Here is a 14,483-nt window from a genome sequence, read left to right as displayed (position 1 = left end):
GGCAAAGTAACGTCTCTGCTTTTTAATATACTGTCTAGGTTGGTCATAAATTTCCTTCCAAGGAACAACTGTCATTAATTTCTTGGCTGCAGTCACCATCTTCAGTGATTTTGGAGCACCCAAAATAAAGTCTGTCAGTGTCTCCATTTTTTCCCCATCTATTTGCCATGGAGTGATAGAAAACTCACCAGTGGCCACAGGACTGGAAAAGATCAGTTTTCATTCCAATCCCAAAGAAAAGCAATGCCAAACAATGCTCAAACTACTGCACAATTGCATTCATCTCACACACTAGTAAAGTAATGTTCAAAATTCTTGAAGCAAGGCTTCAACAAGACATGAACTGTGAACTTCCAGATGTTCAAGCTGGTTTTAGAAAAGGCAGAAGAACAAGAGATCAAATTGCCAACATCTGCTGGATCATTGAAAAAGCAAGAAAGTTCCAGAAAAACATCTATTTCTGCTTTATTGACTATGCCAAAGCCTTTGACTATGTGGTTCACAATAAACTGTGGGAAATTCTGAAAGAGATGGGAATACCAGACCACCTGACCTGCCTCTTGAGAAATCTATATGCAGGTCAGGAGGCAACAGTTAGAACTGGACATGGAACAGCAGACTGGTTCCAAATAAGAAAAGGAATATGTCAAGGATGTATACTGTCACCATGCTTATTTAACTTATATGCAGAGTACCTCATGAGAAACACTGGACCGGAGGAAGCACAAGCTGGAATCAAGATTACCAGGAGAAATATCAATAACCTCAGATATGCAGGTGAAAAAGAACTAAAGAGCCTCTTGATGAAAGAGAGAGAAAGGGTGAAAAAGTTGGCTTAAAGCTCAACATTCAGAAAACTAAGATCATGGCATCTTGTCCCATCACTTCATGGCAAATAGATGGGGAAACAATGGAAACAGTGCCAGACTTTGTTTTACTGGGCTCCAAAATCACTGCATATGGTGACCGCAGTCATGAAATTAAAAGAAGCTTACTCTTTGGAAGAAAAGTTATGACAAACTAGATAGCATATTCAAAAGCAGAGACATTACTTTGCCAACAAAGGTCCGTTTAGTCAAGGCTATGGTTTTTCCAAGGGTCATGTATGGATGTGAGACTTGGACTACAAAGAAAGTTGAGCACTGAAGAATTGATGCTTTTGAACTGTGGTGTTGGAGAAGACTCTTGAGAGTCCCTTGGACTGCAAGGAGATCCAACCAGTCCATCCTCAAGGAGATCAGTCCTGAATATTCATTGAAAGGACTGATGTTGAAGCTGAAACTCTACTACTTTGGCCACCTGATGGGAAGAGCTGACTCATTGGGAAAGACCCTGATGCTGGGAAATACTGAAGGTGGGAGGAGAAGGGGATGACAGAGCATGACATGGTTGTATGGCATCACTGACTCAATGGACATGAGTTGTAGTAAACTCTGGGAGTTGGTGATGAACAGGGTGGCCTGGCATGCAGCAGTCCATGGGGTCACAGAGAGTTGGATTCGACTGAGTGACTGAACTGAAGTGAACTGATGGGTCTAGATGCCATTATCTTAATTTTCTGAATGTTGAGTGTTACACCAACTTTTTCACTCTCCTCTTCACTTTCAACAAGAGGCTCTTTAGTTCTTGCTTTCTGTCATAATGGTGGTGTCATAAGCATATCTGAGTTTGTCCACATTTCTCCCAGAAATCTTGATTCCAGCTTCTGCTTCATCCATTCTGGCATTTCACATGATGTACTCTGCATATAAGTTAAATAAGCAGGGTGACAACATACAGCCTTGACCAACTCCTTTCCCAATTTGGAACAAGTCAATTGTTTCATGTCTGGTTCTAAGTGTTGTTTCTTGACCTGCATACAGGTTTCTCAGAAGATAGGTAAGGTGGTCTGATGTTCCCATCTCTTGAATAATTTTCGACAGTTTGTTATGATCTAGACAATCAAAGGCTGTAGCCTAGTCAATGAAACAAATAGCTGTTTTTCTGGAATCCCCTTACTTTTTCTATGAGCCAATGGATGTTGGCAATTTGATCTGTAGTTCCTCTCCCTTTTCTAAATCCATCTTGTACATTTGGAAATTCTTGGTTCACGTACTGTTGAAGTCTAGCTTGAAAGTGAAAAGTGAAAGTCACTCAGTTGTGTATAACTCTTTGTGACCCCATGGACTGAGGTCCATGGAATTCTCCAGGCCAGTTTACCGGAATGGTTAGCCTTTCCTTTCTCTAGGGGATCTTCCCAACCCAAGGATCAATCCCAGGTCTCCCTCATTGCAAGCAGATTCTTTACCAGCTGAGCTACAATGCCAGAAAATACTGGATCATAAGATGATGCATTTATAATGCCATAACTGTGACAGGATTTACCATTGTCAGTAAAGAACAGTTTTTGAAAAATGAAATCATTAATTTAATATTAGACAACAGAAAAAGCATGACAGTATGAAAGAATGGAAACAAAGTGAGTTTTACTGTTACATTCATTTACTGCCTACAGGCCTTTTCTAGATAAAGATATAAGTGCAAGAAGTGAAAAAGTAAACAGACTGTGACAGTCTGGCTGATTTGAGGAAACGGAAATTGAAGTTTGGAAAAGTTGAAGTAACTGGAATGTGTGGAGCATAGGACCACTGCGAGGGAAATGGTAGAAAAATGGTACCTGAAATGTATTAGGGCTACACATGAGGTGGTGTTTTTGGCTGAGAACTAAGCTGTTCATGCATAGAACGAGAATGTGTGAAGCTAAGCAGAGAGTAACTATTGAAAGAGTAGCAACTGCAAAGGTTTAGGTAGAACAGTTTGGAGAGTCGTGCAGGGAAGGGAGATTTTCTAGTCCTGAACAACCAGAGTACAGACTTTGTTTAATAACTAGGAAATCAGTAAAGAAGATGAGTAAATATACTAATTCCTAGAAACACATAAGCTATTAAGACTGAAATATGAAGAAATAGAAAATCTGAATAGACTAATAGTTAGAAAGGTGATGCAGTCGTATGAATAGTTGAGCTAAACTAGCTCCAAAACAAAATCTTTCTAGTCAGGCCAGAGAAAGATTTTTAAAATGAGGTTTGAAAATACCATGCTGCTCTATATGCAACTGAGAGAGTGATGATCGCTCAGTTGTGTCTGACTCTTTGCAACCCCATGGATTGTAGGCACCAGGCCCCTTTGTTCATGAAATTCTCCAGGCAAGAATACTGGAGTGGGTTGCCATTTCCTTCTCCAAACTTCCTGTTAAAACTCAAAACATTGTAAAGTTAAAAAATAAAATAAAATAGAATTTCAAAAGAAAGAAAAAAAACCCTCAAAACACTTTTAAATTATCATAACAAAACCCAGGCATTTAACAAATTAGTATTCCCAATGTAACCCATAGCAAGAGAAAAAATAGACAACGTGACAGATGCAACAACTAAAATAAGTAAGTGAAGTGAAAGTCGCTCAGTCCTGTCCCAGTCTTTGTGAGCCCATGGACTATACAGTCCATGGAATTCTCCAGGCCAGAATACTAGAGTGGGTAGCCTTTCCCTTCTCCAGGGGGTCTTCTCAATCCAGGGATCCAACCCAGGTCTCCCATATTGCAGGTGGATTCTTTATCAGCTAAGCCACCAGGGAAGCCCGCATTATTAATAATTACATTAAATAGATATTCAGACTCTTCAGTTAAAGATGGAGATTTCAAAAATAGGTTAAATTAAAAAAAAAAAAAGCAAATCATAACTCTTGTGGTAGTAGGCAGAAAAATTACCTGCTCTGCACCCCCCACCCCCAGATTCTATGATTAAGTTTCATCAAGTGGTAAGGGGAATTCCACCTACATATGGAAATAAAGTTGCTAATCAGAAGATACATTATCTTGAATATCAAGATGGGCACTACATAGTCACAAGAATCATTGAAAGTGGAAGAGAGAGACAAAAGAAGAATCAGAGTTAGAAATTGCTGTGAAATTGCCCTGGTGGCTCAGCTGGTAAAGAATCCGCCTGCAATGCAAGAGACCTGGGTTCAATCCCTGGGTTGGGAAGATCCCCTGGAGAAGGGAAAGGCTACCCACGCCAGTATTCTGGCCTGGAAAATTCCATGGACTGTATCCACTGGAGAAGGAAATGGCAACCCACTCCAGGACTCTTCCCTGGAAAATCCTATGGATGGAGGAGCCTGGTAGGCTATAGTCCACAGGTCTCAAAGAGTGAAACACAACTGAGCAACTTCACTTTGACTTTTGAAAACTTGAGTGATTCTACAGGCAAAAGATTTGGCCTGCACTTGCTATCTTTGACTATGGAGAGAGGAGGGGATGAACCCGGAGATTCTGGTGGCCAGTGGCCTCTGGGATCTGGAAAGGGAGGGAAATGGATTCTTTCATGTAGCCTACAGAAAAAAATAAGCCAATAAAGAAATAAAACCATAAAAAATGACTTTAGTTCCTCACCTTTATGCTATAATAAATTATCATATTTTCATCACATACTTAGCAAAATAACATTTCCTTACCTTAATATAATCTTTCAATAAATATTTTTTAAATTAATGACACCTTAACAGATATAACCATTTCTCTTGGTTATTTTATTTACATATTAATTGACATAAAAATTATTTATATGACTGGATGCTAAAAATTTAATGAAATGAAAAATTAATTTTAGTTGATTTATATTTATAATGATTTAGAGGAAGATATTACACTCTAAAAATACATATATTTGCCCTTTTGAACAGTCTGTTGCAAGATGTATGTCAATATCATATGAATGAATTATTAATAAAATATTTAAATGATATTCCAAAAAAATTGCCTACATAGTGATTTAAAATTTATTGTGTATGATGATCTATTGCATAATCCCAGTTAATGTTTTCGTTTAGCAGCAGTATGCTAAGCATAGTGCAAGCTACCAGATGCACGTGTGCTAATGTGTGGTTAAACTCTTAATTCCAGTGAACTGTAAGGATCAAGTCTTGTTTTCTTACTGTTTGGATGAAAACTGGAATATCTGGACTGATTTTAAGTAAAGTAGTCGTGGCTCCTACACACAAGATTATTGGGATGGATATTTTGTTTGAGTGGGGAACATTTCTCCTATTGTGTAAAGCAGAAGGCATGCATTTGTTCTTTGTCAACTGTTACTTGGACATGCTAAGAAGGAATTTATATAAGTTTTCAAGCTCATACAAGTTTTCTTTTTTTCTTTAACTTTTATTGGAGTATAGTTGATTTATAATGTTGTGTTAGTTTCAGGTTTATATCACAGTGATTCAATTATACATATACATGCAGTCATGTCTTTAAATTTCTAATATCTGCCTTCAGGCATATGATATATGCTGTCTAGCTCTGTTGCTAGCACTTTTTCTCTGAAAATAGACTAATTCATGTCCTTCCAGGACCTGCAGGCTATGTCACGTATAGAACACTGAAAGCTGTTAATTGTAGGCTTCTTTATGAGAAAAATACATTGTAGATATTTGTCCCACTGTCTCATTATTTTCTTCTTCCTCGCCCCGATTTTTCCCACTTCTATGAAGGCTTTTCCCAAAAGCATCTCTTAGGCTTTCTCTTCTCAGCTCTGTCTCGTAGGCCAATATGGGCCTCTCTTTGGATATATTTTTGAGGATATCTCATACCCTGCACTAGGGACAGACAATTAAATAGCTATATTCTAAATGTATGTGTGTACTTGTCAGATATATATTCTGATATATTTTCAGGATCAAAAAATACCTTTGTAAGTAATTATATACAAAATAAAGTAGTCAGTGGCAGGTACTGTTGTTTGCTTACAGCACGCACCTCCTATCCCTCCTCCTTTCTAAGAAAGACTACCTCCCTCTGAATATAGGAAAATGCCAGGCACTCACTTTCCCAGATTATCTTTGTAGGTAGAATAGTAGGTATGTGATTAAATCCTGGCCTATGTGAACAAATAGAATGTGTTCAATTTACATGTTGTGTTTCTAAGAAAAATTTGCAATCTGTTATAATAGAAAGTGATGCAAAAATAGAAGTCCTTGCCCTCCATTTCTCTATTTAGATGTTTAGATACACTGAAAATGTTGCTTGAAACTGTTGTAGGTACTTTACAACATAAGTGAAGTATCAAAAAAAAAAAAAAAAGCTGTACTATCATTGTTTTGTTAAATGAATGAAGGAATCAGCTACCTCTGGTTTCCTGTTGTTTAGGGAAAATCACCACTTGGTGTTTTACAATAATACCCTTATAGGTTCACAGAAAATATTGTCGAGTCTAGGAGACCAAAATAAATTTCATAATCAATCATTAACATGAAAAAAAATATTGATCATTTTGCCAAACTGAACTCAGGAAAGTACAGTATTCATTTGTAGACACCAAACAAGGAGAATAGGCAGCTGATGCTCAGAAGATCCAAATTCTCTGATGGCTTTCAGGCAAGGTTTTTTTTTTTTTTTAACACCAAAAATATTGTGTATTGGGGTATAGCAGCTTAATGTTGTGGAGGCAAGGGTTTTTTAAGGGCAATATTATGGGTGAGGGTTGAGGGTGCATGATCAGCTCCTGGACATTCTTCTGATTGGTTGGTGGCGGGTAACAGGGTGATGTTTTGGGAATCAATCTAAATTACTGTTCTGGTTCTGAGAGGCCTGGGGTTTATGTGCTTCTGGTCAGTGTGTAGTCAACATACTCTGCAATGTAGCAGTCTTAGTTTCTGCAGAACAATTCAAAGATATCCTTCAGATTGTCATCTATATATCCCTTCCAGAGGAACTAAGGGTTTTCTGACTCTATTGTTTCAAGGTATTATTATTTTTCTTAGTGAGTGAAAGTTACTCAGTCCTGTCGACTCTTTGCAACCCCATGGACTAATAGCCTGCCAGCTTCCTCTGTCCATGGAATTCTCCAGGCCAGAATCCTAGAGTGGGTAGCCATTCCCTTCTCCAGGAATCTTCCCTTCTCCAGAGACTGAACCCAGGTCTTTCACATTGCAGGTGGATTCTTTACTGTCTGACCCACCAGGGAAGCCCAACTTGATTGCTTTCTTCACTTCTGCATTTTCCATTTCTCTAATCATAAACAGCATGAATCTGTACTTGGGAACTCAGGGAAAACCTAGGAAACAAAAATTTTCTAAATAAGAGGTGGGGCACACAGAGGGATTTACAGCTGGGAAGTCCTGTGGGGCCCTGCTCTGTTTCAACCATTTGATAGGTTATGAGAAGTTAAATAAATAATTGTTGAAATCAAAGGTGGAAATGAGATTTGGAGAAAAATGCTTGGTCCTCACATTCGGTTATAGAAGAATCAGAATGCATTACTCCTCCCATTTATTTTTTAGAAGCTGATGTATCTGGAAAATGTGCTTTCTTTCAATCACTCATGGTAATGAGATGAGCTTAGAGATACGGCTGTGCTTCTTGGAGAGGTGTGTATTGGTCTACTATGAATACATTTTATATGTTCACTGTGTAATTCTTATATTCAGAAACCCTCTAGACTTTATGATTAAGCCTCACTTACAAATGTTCATGTTAAGAAGTCTTTAATCTCCATTAATACTATTAACACCTTACTTTTCAATTAGGCCAAAATTAACAAGTAAAAGAGTGGTTTTATTAAAAGAGTTCCCTCAAACTTCAACATGATAAATTAATAGTGAACTATTCAGGTAATTTAAAAAATGACCCAGCAAACAGTTATTGGCACCTGAAACATCCCTTGGCAGTCATCTAACACTGGTAACTATAGAAAGATTTTCTGAGAAGCCAAGCACATCACAGAAATCTAGTGCTAACCTGAATCATTTTTAGTTTATGTGTCTTATTTCTCTGAAGTTTAGCTGGGGAATTGTCTTTATTTCTATTTTGCCTTCATCACCAATAAAAATGGCTAGCTGTGTCAAAATCTTCACTTTCCTTAGATTGCTCTTCATTGCCTGTGAATTAGGCTGAAACCCTTCACAAAGCACGGCTACATCTGCAGGATACTCCAGCAGTTCCTGAAATCTTGATGATTTCCCGCTTGCATGCATGCTTAGTCAGTCAGGTGTGTCCGACTCTTTGCAACTCCGTGAACTTTAGCCTGTTAAGCTCCTCTGTCCATGGGATTTTTCAGGCAAGAATATAGGAGTGGGTTGTCATTTCCTACTCCAGGGGATCTTCCCAACCCATGGATCAAACCTGCATCTCCTGCATTGCCAGGTGGATTCCTTTCCACTGTGCTAACTGGGAAGCCAGATTGCCCTCTTACTTTCTAATTAATGGCCTTTACATTTTGCATACTGACTTGAACTTTGTGTATTTAGAAAGAGCCAACAGTTATTTATTTATTTAACCAACCCTTTTCTTTTTTCCTCCTTTCCATAGAATCAGTTGAAATTTGGTAGGGACTACCAGCTGATATTTCCTTCAATTATTTCTCATAAGATTAATATTTCTATACATATAAAAATGCCAACTTTCTGGTAGTAAATGTTTTGTGGTGTTACAGTTCCTTTTTATATAAAAATTATTTGGGGTTATTTTATTTATATTTTAAGGGAAATAGTAGGTATTTGATTAGTCTCTAGGAACCATATTGAAAATATAGTCAGATATTTGATAAAAACTCACATAAGTTGAATCATAATCAATAAACATTCAGGGATTAATTTCTTTTAAACACACACATATACATACAAGCATAACAGATTGATCATTCCTGTACTTCTTTGTATAAGCAAATTAATGTCATAAGAAATTTCTATTTAAGAATACCAGAGCTCTTCTGTACCAACGATCACTTATTTTGGCTATTATATAGAGATGTTTTAACTGAATACCTGGGGCTTGATGGTTATGTGGGTAAAGAAGCTAAATGAAAGCTTACAACATTTACCACTACAAAGAGAATAGGAAACATGAATAATGGAAATAGTTTTATCTTAAATACCTGTAAGCTTAACAATTGCAGTGTAAAATACTCATGTGTTCAAAACCACATTATAACTGTAAGTCAAATAACTGCTATGAATAATTACAAGGGAATAAATTATTTTTAGTTACCTAAAGAAACACTCAAGAGATGAAAACTTAACAAACATGATTGAATAAGTATATATAAACAAGAATTGCACATGACTACTTCCTACGAATGATATAGAAGTATCCAAATTATATAAATATTGCTGGAGGGTCTGATCCATGCTATATGTTTCCTTAATACTTATAGGATGATTCATGTAATTTTAAAAGTAAATGAATAATGAAAATATAATACACATGCCATCCATATATATTTTCTAATTGTGTTATCACTATGATTTTAATGTTTAAAATACTGCTAAATAATTGGTAGACATTGAGCTATCTACTTAGTTGATATAAACATCATCCTTTTCTTCCAGTAAAAGGACTTTGAAATTTATCCAAGGTAAAGGAATATGTATGATCTGGAATTTTCAGGGAAAGGACTGATGGGGCTTACTATTTTTTCTAGACTATTTGGAATAAAGCAAAAGCTTGGTGCTCAGTGCCACTGAGTGCTAGTTGACATACTGAAGGCAAATCTGTTTCTAGGTAGTAACCAGAAAAACATGAGCAGCAGGTGGAGGAGAAACATGCTGCTGTGAGTTTCAGTTAGACTATCAAAGTATGGCTGGGTGGTCGAAGTCCAAGAGCTTTTGTTCTTTGCCACAGTAACTAACTCAGCACCTGCCAGTCATGTTGGCTGCATATAACAGAACTGCCTGCATTTGCAGTGGGGTTACCAGGAAGGGCTTATAACAGTTGTTCTCATGTAATGAAGTATTTTCTTAAAAAATGGTTGTATGTAGACCAACCTACCCCCAAAATTTAGGAAATTAAAGAAATTCATGATTTCATGTTATTGAAGGATGTTAATTTTCCAAAGAAGCAAATATTTGTTTGTAAAGTAGAATCTGTATAATAGAAATAGATCATTGTTTTTAACATTTTGCTTGAATGCTTCTATATCAAAATTTAAATCTGTTAACTGCCCTGCGTGGCTTCAGTGTCAGTCATTCAAGATTCGCTTGAGCCAAATTCTAATCACAGTACAGTTAGGACACTTCTTAGTGGTTTCCAAGATTTTCTCTTAGAGACAAACTAGATTGTGAAGCAGGATTCAGGATACAATGGGTTATTGGTCACCTCCAGCTGGTTGAGAGTTATTGAGGTACCTCTCTTAGTTCGTAGGCAATGAATGTTGAGCAATTATTAACTTTTAGGAAGTTAGAATTAATTATTGGAGAATTATTTATTCATTCATTTGATAATTACTAATTGAGTACCAATTATATGCAAGTTTGTTATCTAGGTAATTGTGCTACATTAGTGACCAAAATAGACAAAGATACTACACACAAAGAAATGGATTTACTTTCTAGAAGAGTTAGATAATAGCAAATCATAATGCACAAGTAAACTTAAATTGGAAGGTGGTACAATCTATAGGTAAAAAGAAAAGTCAAGTCAGGTAGTAGGGGGTGGAAGATGGTTCACAACAGAGGTTGGACTTTTAAATGAGGTGAAAATGTCTGGCATTGTTTTTTTTTTTCCATTTTTTTTTTATTTTTGCTAAAGGAAAGATTATAACCATTCTTTCTTTGACACACCTCTATCTTTCCTGCCTCAGATCAATCTCCATTGTGGCTTTAAGCAATTCACTTAAACTCTGTGAGCTTCAGTGTGTCCTGGGCAGTGATAACTGCTTCAAAATACTGTTATTTAAATCAACATATCATTAGTGATCATGCTTTGCAGTGAAACTTGGCGAAGAGTAGGAACTGAGTAAAGGTTAATTGACTCTGAATCTGTATAATTGTCATGATATTGAGATGTGACAATCTTACTTCTTCAGATGAGCATCAATTTGCATAACTTTTCCACTGATTCACTAACTTGAATTTCCTTTAGCAAAAATGCAAAAAAAAAGAAAAGAAATGATGCCAGACATTATCACCTCATTTAAAAGGCCAGCATCTGTTGCCAGCCATCTTCCACGCCTTTTAGATACCCCATAATACCTGTTACACTAAGCAGAAAGAAGAGACCAGGCAGTATTTTAAGTTCTTTGCTTGGAAGTCCCCTTAGCTAGATCATCAAATTCATTAAGCATATTTTAAGCTTCCCCAGGACTGCAGACAACAGTTTTATTAAGGTCTTTGCCACTCTGTAACAAAGAGATCTCTATTTTTTCCAGTTCCCAATGATATTTTTCTTATTTCCGTTTTAGTTAATTTTATTACCTCCTTTTTAGATAGTATCCTCAAAACCAGATTTCTAGTTCAAATCAGTTTAGGGTTCCCTTTATGTACTCCTTAAAATCTTTCTTGCCTTCACCAACATTTTTTAGGTGTTCTTTATGGTAGCACTTTACTTCCAATTATCTACTGTTACAGTAGATTACCCTCTACGCCCCAAATTGTAACTTAAAATAGCAAACATATATTATCTCACAATTTCTATAGGTTCAGATTCTGGATCTGCCCTTGCAGGGCTCAGTGCTGGCCTATATTCTTGCCTGGAGAATCCCGCGGACAGAGAGGCCTGGTAGGCTGCAGTGCATAGGATTGCACAGTGTCAGACACAACTGAAGCTACCTAGCATGCAAGCACATAGGATCTCCCGCTAGTCTTCAATCAAAGTACTCAGTGGTACTGCAACATCTTTGCTTCCCTGGGGGAGAAATCACATCAGGTTCACTCACAAGGCTGTTAATAGGCCTCAGGCCCTTGCTAGCCAATGATCAGTGACTTCAGTCCCTTGCCACATGGGCTCTCCTTCAGGCACTTCACAGCTTGGTGGCAGGCTTCCCTGGGAACAATGGAGAGGATAAAAGAAAGGGTGAGCATAGAAGTTACAGTAATTTTGTGAAGTTATCTCTGAAGTGACATTCCATTCATTTTGCATATTCTATTTTTTAAAACATAAATTTATTTATTTTAATTGGAGGCTAATTACTTTACAATATTGTATTGGTTTTCCCATACATCAACATGAATCCGCCACGGGTGTACATGTGTTCCCCATCCTGAGCCTCCCTCCCACCTCCCTCCCCATACTATGCCTCTGGGTCATCCCAGTGCACCAGCCCCGAGCATCCTATATCATGCATCAAACCTGGACTGGCGATCCATTTCTTATATGATATTATACATGTTTCAATGCCATTCTCCCAAATCATCCCACCCTCTCCCTCTGCCACAGAGTCCAAAAGACTGTTCTATACATCTGTGTCTCTTTTGCTTTCTCGCATACACGGTTATCATTACCATATTTCTAAATTCCATATATATGAGTTAGTATACTGTATTGGTGTTTTTCTTTCTGGCTTACTTCACTCTGTATACTAGGCTCCAGTTTCATCCACCTGATTAGAACTGATTCAAATGTATTCTTTTTAATGGCTGAGTAATACTCCATTGTGTATATGTACCACTGCTTTCTTATCCATTCATCTGCTGATGGACATCTAGGTTGCTTCCATGTCCTGGCTATTATAAACAGTGCTGCGATGAACATTGGGGTACACGTGTCTCTTTCAATTCTGGTTTCCTCAGTGTGTATGCCCAGCAGTGGGATTGCTGGGTCATAAGGCAGTTCTATTTCCAGTTTTTTAAGGAATCTCCACACTGTTCTCATAGTGGCTGTACTAGTTTGCATTCCCACCAACAGTGTAAGAGGGTTCCCTTTTCTCCACACCCTCTCCAGCATTTATTGCTTGTAGACTTTTGGATCGCAGCCATTCTGACTGGCATGAAATGGTACCTCATTGTGGTTTTGATTTGCATTTCTCTGATAATGAGTGATGTTGAGCATCTTTTCATGTGTTTGTTAGCCATCTGTATGTCTTCTTTGGAGAAATGTCTATTTAGTTCTTTGGCCCATTTTTTGATTGGGTCATTTATTTTTCTGGAATTGAGCTACAGGAGTTGCTTGTATATTTTGGGGATTAATTCTTTGTCAGTTGCTTCATTTGCTATTATTTTCTCCCATTCTGAAGGCTGTCTTTTCACCTTGCTTATAGTTTCCTTTGTTGTGCAGAAGCTTTTAATTTTAATTAGGTCCCATTTGTTTATTTTTGCTTTTATTTCCAATATTCTGGGAGGTGGGTCATAGAGGATCCTGCTGTGATATATGTCAGAGAGTGTTTTGCCTATGTTCTCCTCTAGGAGTTTTTAAGTTTCTGGTCTTACATTGAGATCTTTAATCCATTTTGAGTTTATTTTTGTGTATGGTGTTAGAAAGTGTTCTGGTTTCATTCTTTTACAAGTGGTTGACTAGTTTTCCCAGCACTACTTGTTAAAGAGATTGTCTTTTCTCCATTGTATATTCTTGCCTCCTTTGTTAAAGATAAGGTGTCCGTAGGTGCATGGATTTATCTCTGGGCTTTCTATTTTGTTCCATTGATCTATATTTCTGTCTTTGTGCCAGTACCATACTGTCTTGATGACTGTGGCTTTGTAGTAGAGCCTGAAGTCGGGCAGGTTGATTCCTCCAGTTCCATTCTTCTTTCTCAAGATTGCTTAGGCTATTCGAGGTTTTTTTGTATTTCCATACAAATTGTGAAATTATTTGTTCTAGCTCTGTGAAAAATACCATTGGTAGCTTGATAGGGATTGCACTGAATCTATAAATTGCTTTGGGTAGTATACTCATTTTCAATATATTGATTCTTCTGATCCATAAACACGGTATATTTCTCCATCTGTTAGTGTCCTCTTTGATTTCTTTCACCAGTGTTTTATAGTTTTCTATATATAGGTCTTTAGTTTCTTTAGGTAGATATATTCCTAAGTATTTTATTCTTTTTGTTGCAATGGTGAATGGAATTGTTTCCTTAATTTCTCTTTCTGTTTTCTCATTATTAGTGTATAGGAATGCAAGGGATTTCTGTGTGTTGATTTTATATCCTGCAACTTTACTATATTCATTGATTAGCTCTAGTAATTTTCTGGTAGAGTCTTTAGGGTTTTCGATGTAAAAGAGTTTTACTTCTTCTTTTCCAATTTGAATTCCTTTTATTTCTTTTTCTGCTCTGATTGCTGTGGCCAAAACTTCTAAAACTATGTTGAATAGTAGTGGTGAGAGTGGGCACCCTTGTCTTGTTCCTGACTTTAGGGGAAATGCTTCCAATTTTTCATCATTGAGGATAATGTTTGCTGTGGGTTTGTCATATATAGCTTTTATTATGTTGAGGTATGTTTCTTCTATTCCTGCTTTCTGGAGAGTTTTTATCATAAATGGATGTTGAATTTTGTCAAAGGCTTTCTCTGCATCTATTGAGATAATCATATGGCTTTTATTTTTCAATTTGTTAATGTGGTGTATTACATTGATCGATTTGTGGATATTGAAGAATCCTTGTATCCCTGGGATAAAGCCCACTTGGTCATGGTGTATGATCTTTTAATTTGTTGTTGGATTCTGATTGTTAGAATTTTGTTAAGGATTTTTGCATGTTTGTTCATCAGTGATATTGGCCTGTATAGAAGCAAGTCCCTAG

The 14,483-nt window shown here is 37.1% G+C and overlaps 1 long non-coding RNA gene across 12 annotated transcripts in view; it reads left to right on the top strand.

The window, feature by feature from the left end:
- LOC147349192 (uncharacterized) overlaps positions 1-14,483 on the top strand; it is a 503,453-nt gene that overhangs the window by 427,303 nt on the left and 61,667 nt on the right. For 2 of the 12 annotated variants that reach the window (XR_015149571.1, XR_015149562.1), the window contains one exon: positions 7,315-7,401. The exons of the other annotated variants lie outside the window; for them this stretch is intronic. This is a non-coding gene — a long non-coding RNA (uncharacterized LOC147349192). The remainder of the gene's footprint in view (positions 1-7,314; positions 7,402-14,483) is intronic. 12 annotated transcript variants of the gene reach the window in all.

Source organism: Bos grunniens, chromosome 21 (assembly GCF_055505025.1).
Source record: "Bos grunniens cultivar Pamir isolate PY7600 chromosome 21, Bosgru_T2T1.0, whole genome shotgun sequence".
Classification (NCBI taxonomy): domain Eukaryota; kingdom Metazoa; phylum Chordata; class Mammalia; order Artiodactyla; family Bovidae; genus Bos; species Bos grunniens.
This window is presented reverse-complemented; position numbering and strand designations above follow the sequence as displayed.